The sequence below is a fragment of the Psammomys obesus genome, unplaced genomic scaffold (assembly GCF_907164565.1).
Source record: "Psammomys obesus unplaced genomic scaffold, mPsaObe1.curated_primary_1811, whole genome shotgun sequence".
Classification (NCBI taxonomy): domain Eukaryota; kingdom Metazoa; phylum Chordata; class Mammalia; order Rodentia; family Muridae; genus Psammomys; species Psammomys obesus.
In genome coordinates this window covers 3,645,001-3,661,614 of record NW_026594377.1, presented here as the reverse complement: position 1 = coordinate 3,661,614, position 16,614 = coordinate 3,645,001, and positions in this window count along the sequence as shown.

The following is a 16,614-nucleotide window of genomic DNA, read 5'->3' as shown; positions in this document are numbered from 1 at the left end:
CACTTTTATAAAGTGTGTAATCCTTTTCTATCAACTGTTCCCCATGATGAGGTCTCATGGTAGTTACAGGTACATAGAAAGAGAGTCAAGTGACTGTGGACCTGTACTGCTGCATTCATAGGTGAAGCTTGAGGAAATGATTGTATCATGACAACATGATCGCTGGGGGACATTTTAGATTCAAACTATAACACCCAGATACTTCGTCAAAACTAAGGAAAGGGGTTGGAGAGATTTGCTCAGTAGTTAAGAGCACTTGTTTTTTCCAAAGGACCAAGGTTTTGTTCCCAACATTGACATGGTGGCTCATAACCATCTGGAACTCTTGTTTCAGGGGGTCCAATGCTCTAGTCTGGCCTCTGAGTGCACCAGGCACACACGAAGTACACATACATACATGTAGGAAAAAACATTCATGTACATAAAGTAAATATTTAGAGAAAAGGAAGCTGATAAATATTTGAATTCATATTTATATGAAGCCAAGGAAAGTTCTCTTTGTAATTTTGAAGGCATAGTTCATTAATAAGACAGGAAAGGAATGCCCTACTCTGAACAATGTGGGAGCTGCCTTCTTAACACAGAGAGGCTAGAAATTTAGTTAATAGAACACAGTAGAACAAAGATTTTAATCCAAGGCATGACAGTTGGACAAGTAAAATCAATTATGTTATAGCTGTAATTATATGAATTTTCAGTAAGCCAAATAATTTAATCACTTAGCCTCATCTTAAAACTGTAATTATGTACTCTGCTTCAGTAATTAATAATTCAGAAATGAAAAATAACCTCCACTCAAATACTCATGGGCATTTATGTAAACTGATCTTATCATAGATCAAAGCCTTACAAATTCCAAGCTGAAGTAATAGACTAATGTGCACCAATTAAAACTTAGTAAAAGTTCAACTTCATTGCAAAACTAGAAACAAATAATTCATACAATGTTATTTCCATCTGGTAATTAAAATAATTATTATATAGCCTTATGGAAAAGTAAATAAAACTAAAATTAAAGAACTTATTATTAAAAAGTACAATACAATATAACTGAAGCAATGAAAAAAATATGTAGTCTTAAGTACATACCTCCATGATTTAAGACCACAAGTTAAATAATATACACCTCAAAAGTTAGAAAAATATGCGAGTCATTTTGGAAGATGTGGATGATCTTTTTAGAAAATTAAAACTAACCTCATCAGACACTGAAAGTTTAGCCAGGTATGGTGAGGTTGACCTAAAATTCCAACATTCAAGAACCTGAGGTACAATGAACCTGTGTTATACAGTGAATTCCAGGCAAGCCTGGCAACATTGGAAGATTCGGTCACAAACAAACACACAAAAAATTTCCCCACAAGTTCAAATCTCAGATAATTCACAGGGGGAAATCTACAATACTTTCAAAGGCTAAATCACCCCTGTTTTATACAGTTTATTAAAAACCTAAAAGCACAAAGAGCCTTTCAATTACTCTTGTGTGTGTGTCGGTGTGTTTGTGTGTGTGACCAAGTTAATTGTTTCCTTAGAGTTATGAAAATTATTTTGAGGTTAATAAGGAAAGTTAAATAGTGTTGACTATATCACAGTAGTGAAAGGGTTAGACTAACTTTGTAACCTGTATGTCTTCTAAAGCCTATAGTTTTGAGTTTTAGGTTCAGGTTAAGATAAAGCCTCTTAGTACCTTTCCAGAGAATGGAAAAATGTGACCCTATCTATGAGGACAGATAAAAAAAAAAAGGGGGCAAGCAAGCAATGACCTTCACTCAGCAAAAAGAAAAACTCCTGTCTTTGAGATAGCATTTCTTAGCAACAAACCTAGACTTCTTCTGAGTAGCTTTTGACTTCCAGCCAAAAGTCTGTAGCCCCTAATCTTCAAGGATGAGCTAACCACCCCCCACCTTCAATTGCAGCTGCATCCACACTTGGCAGGACTGGCCAAGCTTGAGCACCTAAGACTAACCAATTATCTTACTTTATAGCTTCCTCATCCAATCCTAAATTGCCAAGACTGCAACTTCAAATCTCCCGCAATTTTTCTTTTAAAAACCTAAAGGCCTTTGTCTCCCGGTGCCACTCTTTGTTGACCGGCAGGGGTGACCCCATTGCGCAATGGTTAATAAACCTCTTGCTTTTGCAAGGAGTCTTGGTCTTGGGGAGTTTCTGGGAAGGGCGAGATCTTGAACTCCTGAGCTGTGAGACCCCAGGTCTTACAGTAGCAAAACCTATTTCTTTTAAAACAAACTAATATCTTATATCATTAAAATGGAGTGAAAGGATATGAGCAGGTGGCAAACAGAGTGTAGAAGGCTGGCCTGGGCACGTGTAGATACTCTGTTCACAGGAGGAAGCATCTCAAATCCCTCATGTAAGTAGTCTTTTAAATAAGTGGCATTAATGCAATAGGTAACCATTTGAAGGTGAGTTAAGAAGTGAGTTGAGTCCCTAACTCATACCAAAATAAGCTCCTATAAACCCATAAGCCTTTCAAAGAGCAACTCCAATGTAAGACAAGATTGGAAAATTCAACTACAAAAAATACAGAAATTGCTTGTTAGTCACATCACAAACAAAATCAACAAGACAAAATCACCAGCAAAACAGAACTCAAATCACAATTAACAAAAGTTTGCAACAACCAGCTTACCTCAAAACAGAGGGCTAATCTCCTTAAAAAAAAATAACTTAAAAATTAAGAAGAAAAAACATAAATGCGATTAACTAATGAGTAGAAAACATGAACAGGTTTATGATAGGAAATATAGATAAACAGTCTTTATACATGTGAAAATAATCTCATTTGCATTGTCACAAGAAGAAATGATAAAACTAAAACTATGTAGATGTCATTTTTATACGTATGATTGCCAATCAAAATTTCACAAGGCTTGATGAATTTGATAAATCTGAGAACTAAAAATTTAATAACAATGGCATTAATTATAATGTATTGAAAACCACAGAGAAATCCATTATTCTTCATTTCCAAAAGTACCAACCACAGACAAGATTAATAAATGATCTCATTAAGCCAAAGAGCTCCTGTTTATCAAAACACACAATTATTATAAGAGTGAAATGGCAAGTTTCAACCGAATGACATTTGCTTTATACATAGCTGACAATGATTGGTGTCCCCAAACCTTCAAATGTTATCTGAGGATATAAAGAAATGATTTTCATCACTACTCATGGGATTTTAAATTTCTTTTTTAAATTTATTTATTTTATTAATTACAGTTTATTCACTTTGTATCCTAGCTGTAGCTCCCTCCGTCATCCCCTCCCACTCCCACCTTCCTTCCCTCTTCTCCTCCCATGCCCTTCTCCCAGTCCACTGATAGGGGAGGTCCTCCTCCCTTTCCATCTGACCCTACTCTATCAGATCTCATCAGGACTGGCTACATTGTCTTCCTCTGTGGCCTGGCAAGACTGTTCCTCCCTCAGGGGGAGGTGATCAAAGAGCCAGCCACTGAGTTCATGTCAGAGACAGTCTCTGTTCCCATTACTAGGGAACCCACTTGGACACTGAGCTGCAATGGGCTACATCTGTGCAGGGGTTCTAGGTTATCTCCATGAACGGTCCTTGGTTGGAGTATCAGTTTCAGAAAAGACCTGTAGCACCTTTATTTGTAAAGGTGGAAGCTGGAAACCACCCAGATGCCCCTCAGTTGAGGAAACTGTACAGAAATGGTGGTACATTCACACAATGGAATACTACTCAACAATTAAAAACAAGGAAATGATGAAGTTTGCAGGCAAATTGTGGGATCTAAAAAAGATCATCCTGAGTGAGATATCCCATAAGCAGCAAGACACACATAGTATATACTCACTTATAAGTGGATATTAGACATATAATATAGGGTAATCATACTAAAATCTGTACACCTAAAGAAGCTAATCAAGAAGGTGGACCCTGGGTAAGATGATCAATCTTTATTCAGAAAGGCAAAAGGAATGGACATTGGAAGAGGGAGAAAACACAGGAAACAGGACAGGAGCCTACCACAGAGGGCCTCTGAAAGACTATCCAGAGTGGATCAAAGCAGATGCTGAGACTCATAACCAAATCTTTTGCAGAGTGCAGGGAATCTTATGAAAGAAAGGTGAGAAAGAAAGGCCTGGAGGGGACAGGAGCTCCACAAGGAGAGCAACAGAACAGGTTTTACATTTCTAACTCTTCTTCTGATATTATTTTGACATTATTATATACAATGTAGTTTTCTTGTCTCTCTCACGCACTTGTATGTTATGGAATTTAAGCCTGCTAATTTGTTGTAGTGACTTTTGTGTTTCTGTATACTGACCAAAAGCAACTTACAGGAGAAAGGGCTTATTTTAATTCTTAGTTCCAGAAGGGATACAGTTCATCCTGGAGAAAAAGGCATGGCCCAAACAACATGAAGTGGGTTGGTCACATTTCATCCACATGCAGGGATCAGAGAGTGGGAGAGGGAGATGGGGAGAGAAAGGTAGAAAGGGAGAGAGGGAGAAGGTTTGAGAGTAGGGGAAGAGGCAGAAAAGGGAGTGAGAGAGTACATAGCAGTTATACTTAAGTAGATGTTGTTTTGCGGGGCCAAGGGCTCAGCTCTTCAGGCATTTGCCCACAATAATCTGCCTGGGAATTAGCAGCAGTTTTATATTCTGAAGTCTGGGCTCTCATTCTCTTCTCTCTCCTCCTCACTTCTCTCTCCTCCTCACTTCTCTCTCCTCCTCTCTTCTCTCTTCTCATCTCCACTCTGCCATTTTAGGAAGGCTGCAAATGGACACACCATTCTCTTGAGGAATTTAGAAACGCAAGAATGTTTTTCTTTTGCTGTTTTTCCCCTTTGCTGAAACAAGTCAGTGTGTGTGTGTGTGTGTGTGTGTGTGTGTGTGTGTGTGTGTATGCACCTGCAGGCATGTGCGCATGTGGGTTTGCACGGGCACACAGACACATATGCAAACACAAACACACACATGAATGCACATGTGTGTATGCACCTCTAACTGCATCATTAGAAAAAAGATTTATTCTAAGTATTTAAATTTATGCCCAGCCACTAAAAATGGCTACTGGTGGTAGATAAATAGTCTGTACTACACATGTAAGCCTTACTACACATGCATTAAAAATTCAAATATAGCAGAGACAATCACATGCCTGATTTGATACTCGAGTCTAGCGAGCTAAAGGATTGAAATATTTTATCTATGACACTATCATATTTTACAAATAATGTCCCTCTTTAGCTCTGTTTTTTGTTTGTTTGTCTGTTTGTTTGGTTGGTTTGGTTTGGTTTGGTTTTTCTCATGAGAAGAAAACCTGAAGAGAGAAGTAAATGAAGGAGAACTTGCTCCGTTATGCCATTCTCTGTTCTTCATCCATAAAACATGAAGGGAAGAGTGAAATACAATAGGAAACACAGAATTCAAGTGTTCAAGGGCTTAGCTTGAAGGAGAAAAACACAGTAATACCATGTCTTGGGGGAGCTGACCTTTGGTTCTGATGAATAGAACATTTAAAGAGAGTCCAGAAAGAAGAGTGTTGGTTATGACACTGCAGGTGTAGTTCATATTCCCTGCTATAGAAAATGACTAGTCAGTGAAGTTCTCAGTCTTTTTCTCTCCTGCCCTCTGTCTTTCTGTCTGTGTCTCTTCCATCACATGCTTTGTTCTTAATATCTGTCAGTTTCTCTAAGGTGTTTTTCCTTTATTATTATTATTATCATTTATTACAATTTATTCAATTTGTATATTGGTTGTGGCCTCCTCCCTCATCTCCTCCCAATCCCACCCTTCCTCCCTCTTCTCCCTATGACTTTCCACTAGTCCACTGATAGAGGAGGTCCTCCTCCCCTTCCATCTGACCCTAACCTAACAGGTCTCATCAGGACTGATTGCTTTGTCTTCTTTTTTGAACTGGCAAGGCTGCACCATCCAGGGGGTTGGTGATCAGAGAGCCTGCTACTGAGTTCTGGATAGAGAACTGCTCCCCTTACAAGGGACCCCACTTGGAGATTGAGTCTATGGGCTACATGTGAGCTGGGGTATTAGGTCCTCTTCATGCATTGTCCTTGATTAGGATATCAATCTCTGCAGGGCCTCCAGGGTTCAGTTTTTATGGCTCTGTCTCCTTTTGGAGCTCCTGTTCCCTTCAGGTCTTTCTGACTCCCCCTTCTTTCATAAGATTCACTGCATTCCTCTCAAAGTTTGGCTATGAGTCTTAGCAGCTGCTTTGATACCTCAATCAGTAGAGTCTTTCGGAGGCCATCTTTGGTAGGCTCCTGTCCTGTTCCCTCTCTTCTACTTCCTATGTCTATTGTGTTTATCCTTCTGAATGAGGACTGAGTGTCTTCCCTAGGGTATTCTTTGTTGTTTAGCTTCTTTAGGAGTATAGATTTTAGTATGTTTATCTTATGTAATATGGCTAACATATATGAGTATGACTCAGGAGTGTCTTTCTGCTTCTTAGTTACCACACTCAAGATGATCTTTTCTATTTCCCACCATTTGCCTGCAAATTTCATGATTTCCTTGTTTTTAATAGCTGAGGAGTATTCCATTGTTTAGATGTGCCACAATTTCTGTATCCATTCTTTGACTGAGGGACATCTGGGTTGTTTCCAGATTCTGACTATTATGAACTAAGATCCTATGAACAGTTGAACAAATGTCCTTGTTGTATGGTTGAGCATCTTTTGGGTCTATGCCCAGGAATAGTATAGCTGGGTCTTGAGGTAGTACTATTCCTAATTTTCTGAGAAAGCACCAGATTGATTACAAAGTGGTTGTACAAGTTTACATTCCCACCAGCAATGGAGGAGGTTCCCCTTTCTCTACATTCTCTCCAGCATGTGTTGTCACTTGAGTTTTTTATCTTAGCCATTCTGATAGGTGTAAGGTAAAATCTCAGGGGCATCTCCTTGATGACTGCATTTCTTAAGTGTTTCTCTGCTGTGGATCAGTAGGATTAACATAGTGAAAATGGCCATGCTACCAAAAGCAATGTACAGATTCAATGGAATTCCCATCAAAATACCAGCACAATTCTTTACAGAACCTGAAAGAACAATTCTCAGTTTCATATAGAAAAACAAACAAACAAACAAAAAACAGAATTGCTAAAATAATCCCGTACAATAACAAGTATTCTGGCAGTATCTCCATCCCTAATCTCAAACTGTACTGTAGAGCAACAGAAATAAAAACTGCATGGTACTACCATAGAAACAGAATGGTGGATCAGTACAATCAAATAGAAGACCCAGAAATAAACCCATACACCTACAGATACTTTACTTTTGACAAAGAAGCCAAAATCATACAATGGATAAAAGATAGCATCTTCAAAAAATGGTGCTGGTCTAACTAGGTGTCTACATGTAGAAAACTACAAATAGATCCATATTTATCACCCTGCACAAACTAACATCCAAGTGGATCAAAGACCTCAACATAAAACTAGATACACTAAATCAATTAGAAGAAAAAGTAAACAAGAGCCTTGACTTCATTGGCATAGGAGACAACTTCCTGAACAGAACACCAACAGCACAGGCTCTAAGATCAACAATCAATAACTGGGACCTCCTGAAACTGAAAAGCTTCTGTATATATAAACTTTATTATAGAACTGCTTTTGCTGTGTCTCATAAGCTTTAGTCCATCATGTCTCCATTTCATTTGTTTCAAGAAGAGTTTTAAATTCTTTGTTGTTTTATTTCTTTTCTGGAACACATCTGTTTAATGTATACATAATTCTAGTTTCCGGGTTTTTAATGATACTTGTTTCTAATTTCATTCTGTTGTCCTAGGAGAAGAAATTTGGTATGATTTAAGTTTTAATTGTTCATGCTATGTTTTTTAGCATAACATATGGTCTATTCTAGAGAGTGTTCCATGTGTAGCTGAGAAAATTTTATATTGTGTTGCTATTGGGCAAAGGATAGGGACTGAAAATGTCTGGCATATTTATTTGGTCTAAAGTGCAGCCTAAATCCTTCTTTCTTACACTGATATTTTTTTTAAACCTGGATGATATGTCAATGGCTAAAAGTAGTTGCTGCAACCCTCTTTTCTTATTGTATGGTAGTATGTGTCTCTTTAAGTCAATTAATGTGTGCTTACCATGCCCAGTGCTAAAATATTAGATGTATATAAATTTGCCTTTGTTGTTATTTCCTATTGTATTTTTCTCTTTATATTTCTGTCTTTACATAAAGGCCATGCTTGCTCATTTTTATGGCTTTTGACTAGATGTCTGTTTTACCTGGTAGGCATATAGCTAATTATATTTTCTTTTGGTTTCCACAAGCTCAGAATACCTATTCCGATATGTTTACATTGTCTCTATACACATCCTTATGTATGTGGTGAGTCTCTTGTAGGAAGCATATAGTTGGGTTCCATCTTCTGTGTTTGGTTTGCTTCGCTGGTTTTTTCCTGTGTCTTGCTTTTCCAGTTTGCCATCATATTTCTTTTAAGTGGAGAACTTAACCCACATGTCAAGGCAGTTTTTGATAGGTCAGATTACACTACTTTGTTACTTTTAAATTCCCTGACTTTTAACTTTAGTGTATTAATTTTTTTAAGTCTCTCTATTTTGAGACTGTGTTTTGTGGCTATTATGGATCTCTCTAAAATGTCATAGGGTGGCGGGGCAAGATGGCGGCGCCAGGAGGACTCTCATTCTGAGGAGCAGCACAGCAGGATTGGCACAGTGACCAGCAATCGGAACTCTCGGCCATAAAACACAAGTGATTGTGTTTCACAGGTGAGAGAATACCCAACGGTGGGGGATTCAATCAGCTTTAACTCACCCTGCTAAACCGCGGAAGAGATCCCGGTTCCGCCAGGCGCTTGGTCGCCAACCAAGAGCTACCCGCCAGCGCAAACTGGTCATGGTCCCAGACTGAACTGTGGGCCCACAACACCATAGACTGGATTTCCCAGTCGAGAGATAACCCCACGGAGCAGGAAACAATTGAGACCGACACCAGGTTACCCAGACATCCCCTCGAAAAGACTCGGGTTCTGCGGGTGCCCCAGGAGCCAGCCCGGACCCAGAGCCGGGACAAAGGCACCTGCATGGAGCCCTGCCTGCTCGCCTGATTCGGCGCCTCAGATAGAACTGTGGGCACCAGGGCACCATGGCACCAGACTGCGTGTCTCTGGCAGGAGGAAACCCCCAACGGAGGGGGTCAGCAGCTCTAACGCTTAGGACACCCAGCACCAAAACACTTCCTGGACTCACGCAGACTCTAGTGCAGACAGGAGCTCTGTGCTCTGCTGCCATTGTTGAGTTCCTCTGGGGCACTGGGACACACAGCTGCATCCTCGGACCTGCAGGAACCAGAAAGCCATTACAGCAGCGCTCGGATACTGTGCCAGGGATCGGCCAGTTGTCCTTGGCTGGACTGTCAAAATTGTGGGAATCCCTGGTCCTTCAGGGCGGCTGCACCCACAGCATCTGGACCAGAGCAGTGCCTGCAGCCGCCATCCCGGACAGAGACACACAGCTTCTGGTCCAGAGTGAGGCACCCAGCCACCAGACCAGAGCAGTGCCCCCAGGCGCCAACTCAACCTAAGTGCACATTCTACAGGTCCAGAGCAGAGCAATCAGCCTCTGGCCCAGAGACTTGCTGAGTGCACCTCCCACTTTCCCGGACAGAACTGTGCACCCCAGGATAACAGACTGAGTTTCCCTGTTGGGAGAAAACCCCACAGCTAGGGAACCAGCAGTTTCTTCAAAAGGACTATACATGGAAATTTAGTGAGCAGCAGCACACTAAATTTATAACAAGAAACCCAGCAGTGGGGCAGCTGTCTTGAGAAATACTATGGGTAAGAGGTGATCCCCCCCGCCTAACATAGACCACAGCTACTACTCAGGGCTATAAACCTGAGGTGAGCAGTGGCAACTCCTGAGAAACACCGGTCATACAGTGACCATAACCAAAAAGCAGAGAAGGACTCCTTCAGGAAAAATCATCTTCCAGCCAAGGGGATACTCCCTACCTCAGGACTCCAGGAAGCACAGAAACTAACAGCCAACACCTAAATCAGCCCAATGGGTAGAGGTCAGCGTAAAGGCTCAACCAAAAAAAGACAGAGCAATATGGCATCTCCAGAACCCAGCCATCCAGGGGCGAATAGCCCTGAATAATGCAGCATAATAGAAAATCAAGAAGATGACCTTACATCTATGTTGATGAAGAGAATAATAGAGGAAACAAATAAAATACCTAAAGAATTAGAGGAAGATAAAACCAAACAGATCATGGCTATCCGTAAAGAAATGGAGGAAGATAAAGACAAGCAGATTAGGGCCATCTGTGAAGAAATACAGGAAGATGCAGCCAAACAACTTGTGGCCTTCAGAGAAGAAATAATTAAATCACTGAAAGAAATCAAAGAGACAGAGTTGAAGGAACTAAAAGAAAAAGAGGAAAATACAAGCAGACAGGTGAAGGAAGTAAACAAAACAACTCAAGACCTGAAGATAGAACTAGAAAAATTAAAGAAAACACAAATGAAGGAAATAATGGAGAGGAAGATTTTAGGGAAGAAAACAGGAACTACAGAGGTAAGCATAACCAACAGAATACAAGAAATGGAAGAAAGAATCTCAGGTGTAGAAGATACAATGGAAGAAATCGATGAATCTGTCAAAGAAAATGTTAAAACCAAAAAATTCCTGACACAGACCATCCAAGAAATCCAAGACAATATGAAAAGACAAAACCTAAGAATAATAGGAATAGAGGAAAAAGAAGACTCCCATCTCCAAGGCCCAGAAAATATTTTCAACAAAATCATTGAAGAAAATTTTCCCAAGTTAAAGGAGAAGCCAATAAGGATACATGAGGCCTACAGAACACCCAACAAATTTGACCAGAAAAGAAAATCCTCCCGCTACATAATAATCAAAACAGTAAGTATACAGAACAAAGAAAAAATATTAAAACCTGCAAGGGAAAAAGGCCAAGTAACATATAACGGCAAACCCATTAGAATCACACCTGACTTTTCAACAGAAACTATGAAAGCCAGAAGGGAATGGACAGATATCATGCAGACCCTAAGAGAACACAGATGTCAACCCAGGCTACTATACCCTGCAAAACTCTCAGTCCTCATAGACAGAGAAAACAAGATATTCAATGACAAAAACAAATTTCAACAATACCTACACACAAATCCCGCATTACAGAAGACACTGGAAGGGAAAATACAACCCAAGAAAATTAGCTTCTGTCAAGAAAACACAGGAAATAATTAACCTTACTACAGCAAAAAAAAAAAGCAACCAAGCACACAACCTGATGAACACAGCCAATATCAAAATCAAAGGATCTAACAGCCACTGGTCATTAATTTCTGTCAACATCAATGGACTCAACTCTCCAGTAAAAAGACACAGATTAACAGAATGGATATATAAACAAAACCCAGCAATCTGTTGCATACAAGAAACACACCTAAGGCACAAAGATAGACATTACCTGAGGGTAAAAGGTTGGAAGACGACTTTCCAAGCAAATGGACCCAAGAAACAAGCAGGAGTAGCCATTCTAATATCTGATAAAATAGACTTTCAACCAAAATTAATCAAAAGAGATGGGGAAGGACACTTCATACTCATCAAGGGAAAATTCCACCAAGAAGACATCACAATCCTGAACATCTATGCCCCAAATACAAGGGCACCCACATTTGTGAAAGAAACATTGATAAAACTTAAACCACACATAGATCCCCACACACTAATAGTGGGAGACTTCAACACCCCACTCTCAACAAAGGACAGGTCAACTAAACAGAAATTAAACAAAGAAACAATATCTCTGACAGAGGTCATGAATCAAATGGACCTCACAGACATTTACAGAACTTTACACCCAAACACAAAAGAATTTACCTTCTTCTCAGCACCTCATGGAACCCTCTCCAAAATAGACCATATAGTTGGTCACAAAGCAAGCCTCAACAGATTCAAGAAGACTGAAATAATCCCTTGTATCCTGTCTGATCACCATGGAATAAAGCTGGACTTCAACAACAACAGAAATAGCAAAAAGCCTAAACACACATGGAAACTGAACAACTTGTTACTAAATGACAGATGGGTCAGGGAAGAAATAAAGAAATAAATTAAAGCCTTTCTAGAACTCAATGAAAATGAAGACACAACATACCCTAACTTGTGGGACACAATGAAAGCAGTGCTAAGAGGAAAGTTCATAGCACTAAGTGCCTTCAAGAAGAAATTTGAGACAGCTCATTCAAGCAAATTAATGGCCCACTTAAAAACCCTAGAAAAAGAAGAAGCAGGAGGGGCGGAGCCAAGATGGCGACTAGCACACACAGTTTCCAAGCTGTGGAAGAGAAAAAGTTCTGAGTTGATGAGTGGAAGAACTTCTGAAGCCAGGGCAACAACGGAGAGACTTTCTAAACAACAGGGAACATCGCCGGAGGTGAAAACCTTGGTCTCGGGTCACCCAGGGACTTGTTTGGGGAAGGTGAGAAACGATCCTTTGATCTCTCAGCACTTCCCTCCCCCAGACCTCCCTCCTCCTCGGCACAGCGGACTCGCCTTTCTCAGCGCAGACCTAACTGCCTGGGGCCTGCAGCCACTGAGGCTGAGCCCCAAGTCCTTTATCAGCAAAGGCCAGCAGTACTGTGTCTCGGAGCCCCAGATTCACGCGCGGCAGCTGCACCATCCTCCCAGGGCCCGAGTCTGCTAGACGCCATACTAGCTCCGCAGGATCGCTATCACTGACGGTACGGCCCGCCCAATACCACAGTGACAGAGAATACGCTATATACTCACCAAAACCAGACAGAAACGCCATACAAGCTAGACACACCAGGCGCTGGGCCTCCGAAGCTTGGAGAGCACAGTAAAGAGACCCCAGGACTTCCCAGAAAGCATCTGGACTAGCAACCCAGTCTCCAGTTACAGCGGGACTTTCTAACCTGGCGGCGGAGCAGCACTGAGCTGGCGGGGCACATCAGCCCTCCAGTTTAAGACTAACCAGGGCCAAACCAGAGAACAGAAAGGCTGGTTACCCCGATTCCCACTGACGTGACCACCCTGAAATCTCCAGCTGCAGCAAGACCTCATAACCTGGCAGTGACAGCAGCACGGAACTGGCGGAGCACATCAAAGAAGCAGGGCCAAACCAGAGAGCAGACAGCCCAGATACGCCGATCTCTGCCAAGTGTCCTGCCTGTAAGTGAGTGCACCCTTGAGAATCTGCAGCTCCACTGATCCTGGCTTCTTCTAAAACAGAAGCCAGGCATCGAACCCCCTCCCACCCATATACCCACTTTGGGAAACAGAGGGGCACTTGGAACATTGAAGTTCCTGCTCTGTGGGTCTAATTGAGGAGTTAAGGCAGTTAATGCCAGAAATTGCGCTGCGATCATCACTAGCGCCTGCGACATATACATTGCAGAGCCCCTCCCACACACTCAAGGGTTCAACATTAGCCATCACTCTGTCCCTCGAGACACACGCCCACACCCACTTACACACACACACACACATATACACACACACGCACGCACGCTTGCATTTGCCTCTGTTTGCGCCTGCGTACTTTCCTCCCACAGGTACAGCTAGTCCTCAGCATACGCTAAGGACACGGGACCTCTCTCAACTTCCTGAAGAATTCTCCAGACTCGAGAGAGAGACAGTACCAGTCTGATCGGCTGAATCCAAAAACAAACAGGGAAGGTCTCAGATAAGCCAATGGCCAGGGGTAGGCGAAAGAACATTTCCAACATAAATCAGGACATCATGACTTCACCAGCAAACCCCAAAATCGATGGATATTCCAATTCATCAGAAGCACAGGAAAATGACCTTAAAGCCATGCTTGCTCAATTATTTGAGGCTCATAAGGAGGAAATGAACAAATCTTTCAAAGAGATGGCCAGTCAATTGGAGGTAAAGAAAGAAGAAATAGACAAAACCCTTAAAGAAACACAGGCAAACATAGCCAAACAAATAGAGGCACAAGTAGAGAAGAAATTAGTGGCATACAAAAAGGAAATGAACAAAGAAATAGAGTCCATCGTAGAGAGACAGGAATCCAAATTCAAACACATAAAAGAAATGGTGCAAGGCATGAAAACAGAATTAGAATCAATAAAGAAAACACAAAGTGAGAAAACTCTTGAGCTGGAGAACTTGGAGAAAAGATCAGGAACCACAAAAGTAAGCATCACCAACAGAATACAAGAGATGGAAGAGAGAATCTCTGGAGCTGAAGACACACTTGCAGAAATTGATACTTCTCTCAAAGAAAAAGTAAAATCAGAAAAATTCCAATCACAAAATATCCAAGAAATCAAGGATGCTATGAAAAGACAAAATCTAAGAATAATAGGAATTGATGAAAAAGAAGACTCCAGGCTCCAAGGTCCAGAAAATATTTTCAAGAAAATCATAGAAGAAAATTTTCCCAACTTAAAGAAAGAGATGTCCATAAATATACAAGAGGCCTACAGAACACCAAATAGACTAGACCAGAAAAGAAACACATCACGTCACATCATAGTCAAAACACTAAATCTACAGAACAAAGAAAAGATATTAAAAGCAGCAAGGGAAAAAGGCCAAGTAACATATGAAGGTAGACCTATCAGAATCACACCAGACTTCTCATCAGAAACTATGAAAGCCAGAAGGGCCTGGGCAAGCATCATGGAGACTCTAAGAGATCACAAATGTCAACCGAGACTACTATACCCTGCAAAGCTTTCAATCAACATAGATGGAGAAAACAAAATATTCCATGACAAAACTAAATTTACGCAATATCTATACAGCAAACCAACCCTACAGAAGATACTAGAAGGAAAACTCCAATCCAACGAAAACGAATTCACCCAAGAAAACAGGGCATACAGATAATGTCCCAACAAAAATGAAAAGAAAACAAGCAATGAAACAAGGTAAGATCATCGACTCCATTACACAAGGAACTAACATGCATTGGTCAATATTATCTATCAATATTAATGGACTCAACTCACCAATAAAAAGACACAGGCTAACAGAATGGTTACGGAAACAGGACCCAACATTCTGTTGCATCCAAGAAACACACCTATGCAACAAAGATAAACACTACCTCAGAGTAAAGGGCTGGAAAAATGTTTTTCAAGCAAATGGTTCCAGAAAACAAGCTGGAGTAGCCATCCTAATATCTAATAAAATAGACTTTCAACCCAAGTTAATCAAAAAAGATAAGGAGGGCCACTATATTCTCATCAAAGGAAAAATCCAACAAGAGGACATCACAATTTTGAATATCTATGCCCCAAATACAAGAGCACCTACATTCGTAAATGAAACAATATTAAAGCTTAAATCATACATTGATCCTAATACCTTAATAGTGGGAGACTTCAACACCCCACTCTCATCAAGGGACAGATCAACCAGACAGACACCAAATAGGGAAATAAAAGCACTCACAGAATCCCTAAATCAAATGGACCTAATAGATGTCTACAGATCTTTTCACCCAAACTCAAAAGAGTACACCTTCTTTTCAGCACCGCATGGAACCTTCTCCAAAATAGACCATATAGTTGGTCACAAAGCAAGCCTCAACAGATACAAAAGGATTGAAATAATCCCTTGTATACTATCTGACCACCATGGACTAAAGCTGGACAACAACAGAAACAACAAAAAGCCGACACGCACATGGAAACTGAACAACTTACTACTCAATGACAGCTGGGTCAAGGAAGAAATAAAGAAAGAAATTAAAGACTTTCTAGAATTCAATGAAAATGAAGGCACAACATACCCAAATTTATGGGACACATTGAAAGCAGTGCTCAGAGGAAAATTTATAGCACTAAGTGCCTACAAGAAGAAATCTGTAACATCACATACAAACAACTTAATGGCCCAACTGAAAAACCTAGAAAAAAAAGAAGCAGATACACCCAAGAGGAGCAGACGGCTGGAAATAATCAAACTAAGGGCAGAAATCAATCAATTAGAAACAAATAAAATTATCCAAAGAATCAATGAAACAAAAAGCTGGTTCTTTGAGAAAATCAACAAGATAGACAAACCCTTAGCCAAACTAACTAAAAAGCAGAGAGAAACCATACAAATCAGCAAAATCAGAAAGGAAAATGGGGACATAACTACAGACACTGAGGAAATCCAAACGATTATTAGGTCATACTACAAAAGCCTATATGGCACAAAATTTGAAAATCTAAATGAAATGGATAACTTTCTTGACAGATTCCATCTACCAAAATTAAGTCAAGATCAGGTAGAAAGACTGAATAGTCCTATATCTCCCAAGGAAATAGAAGCAGTCATTAACAGTCTCCCCTCCAAAAAAAGCCCTGGACCAGATGGCTTCAGCGCAGAATTCTACAAGACCTTCAAAGAAGTACTAACACCAATTCTCCACAAACTATTCCATAAAATAGAAACAGAAGGAACACTACCAAACTCATTCTATGAAGCCACAGTCACTTTGATACCTAAACCACACAAAGATCCAACAAAAAAAGAGAACTTCAGACCTATCTCTCTTATGAACATTGATGCAAAAATACTCAATAAAATACTTGCAAACC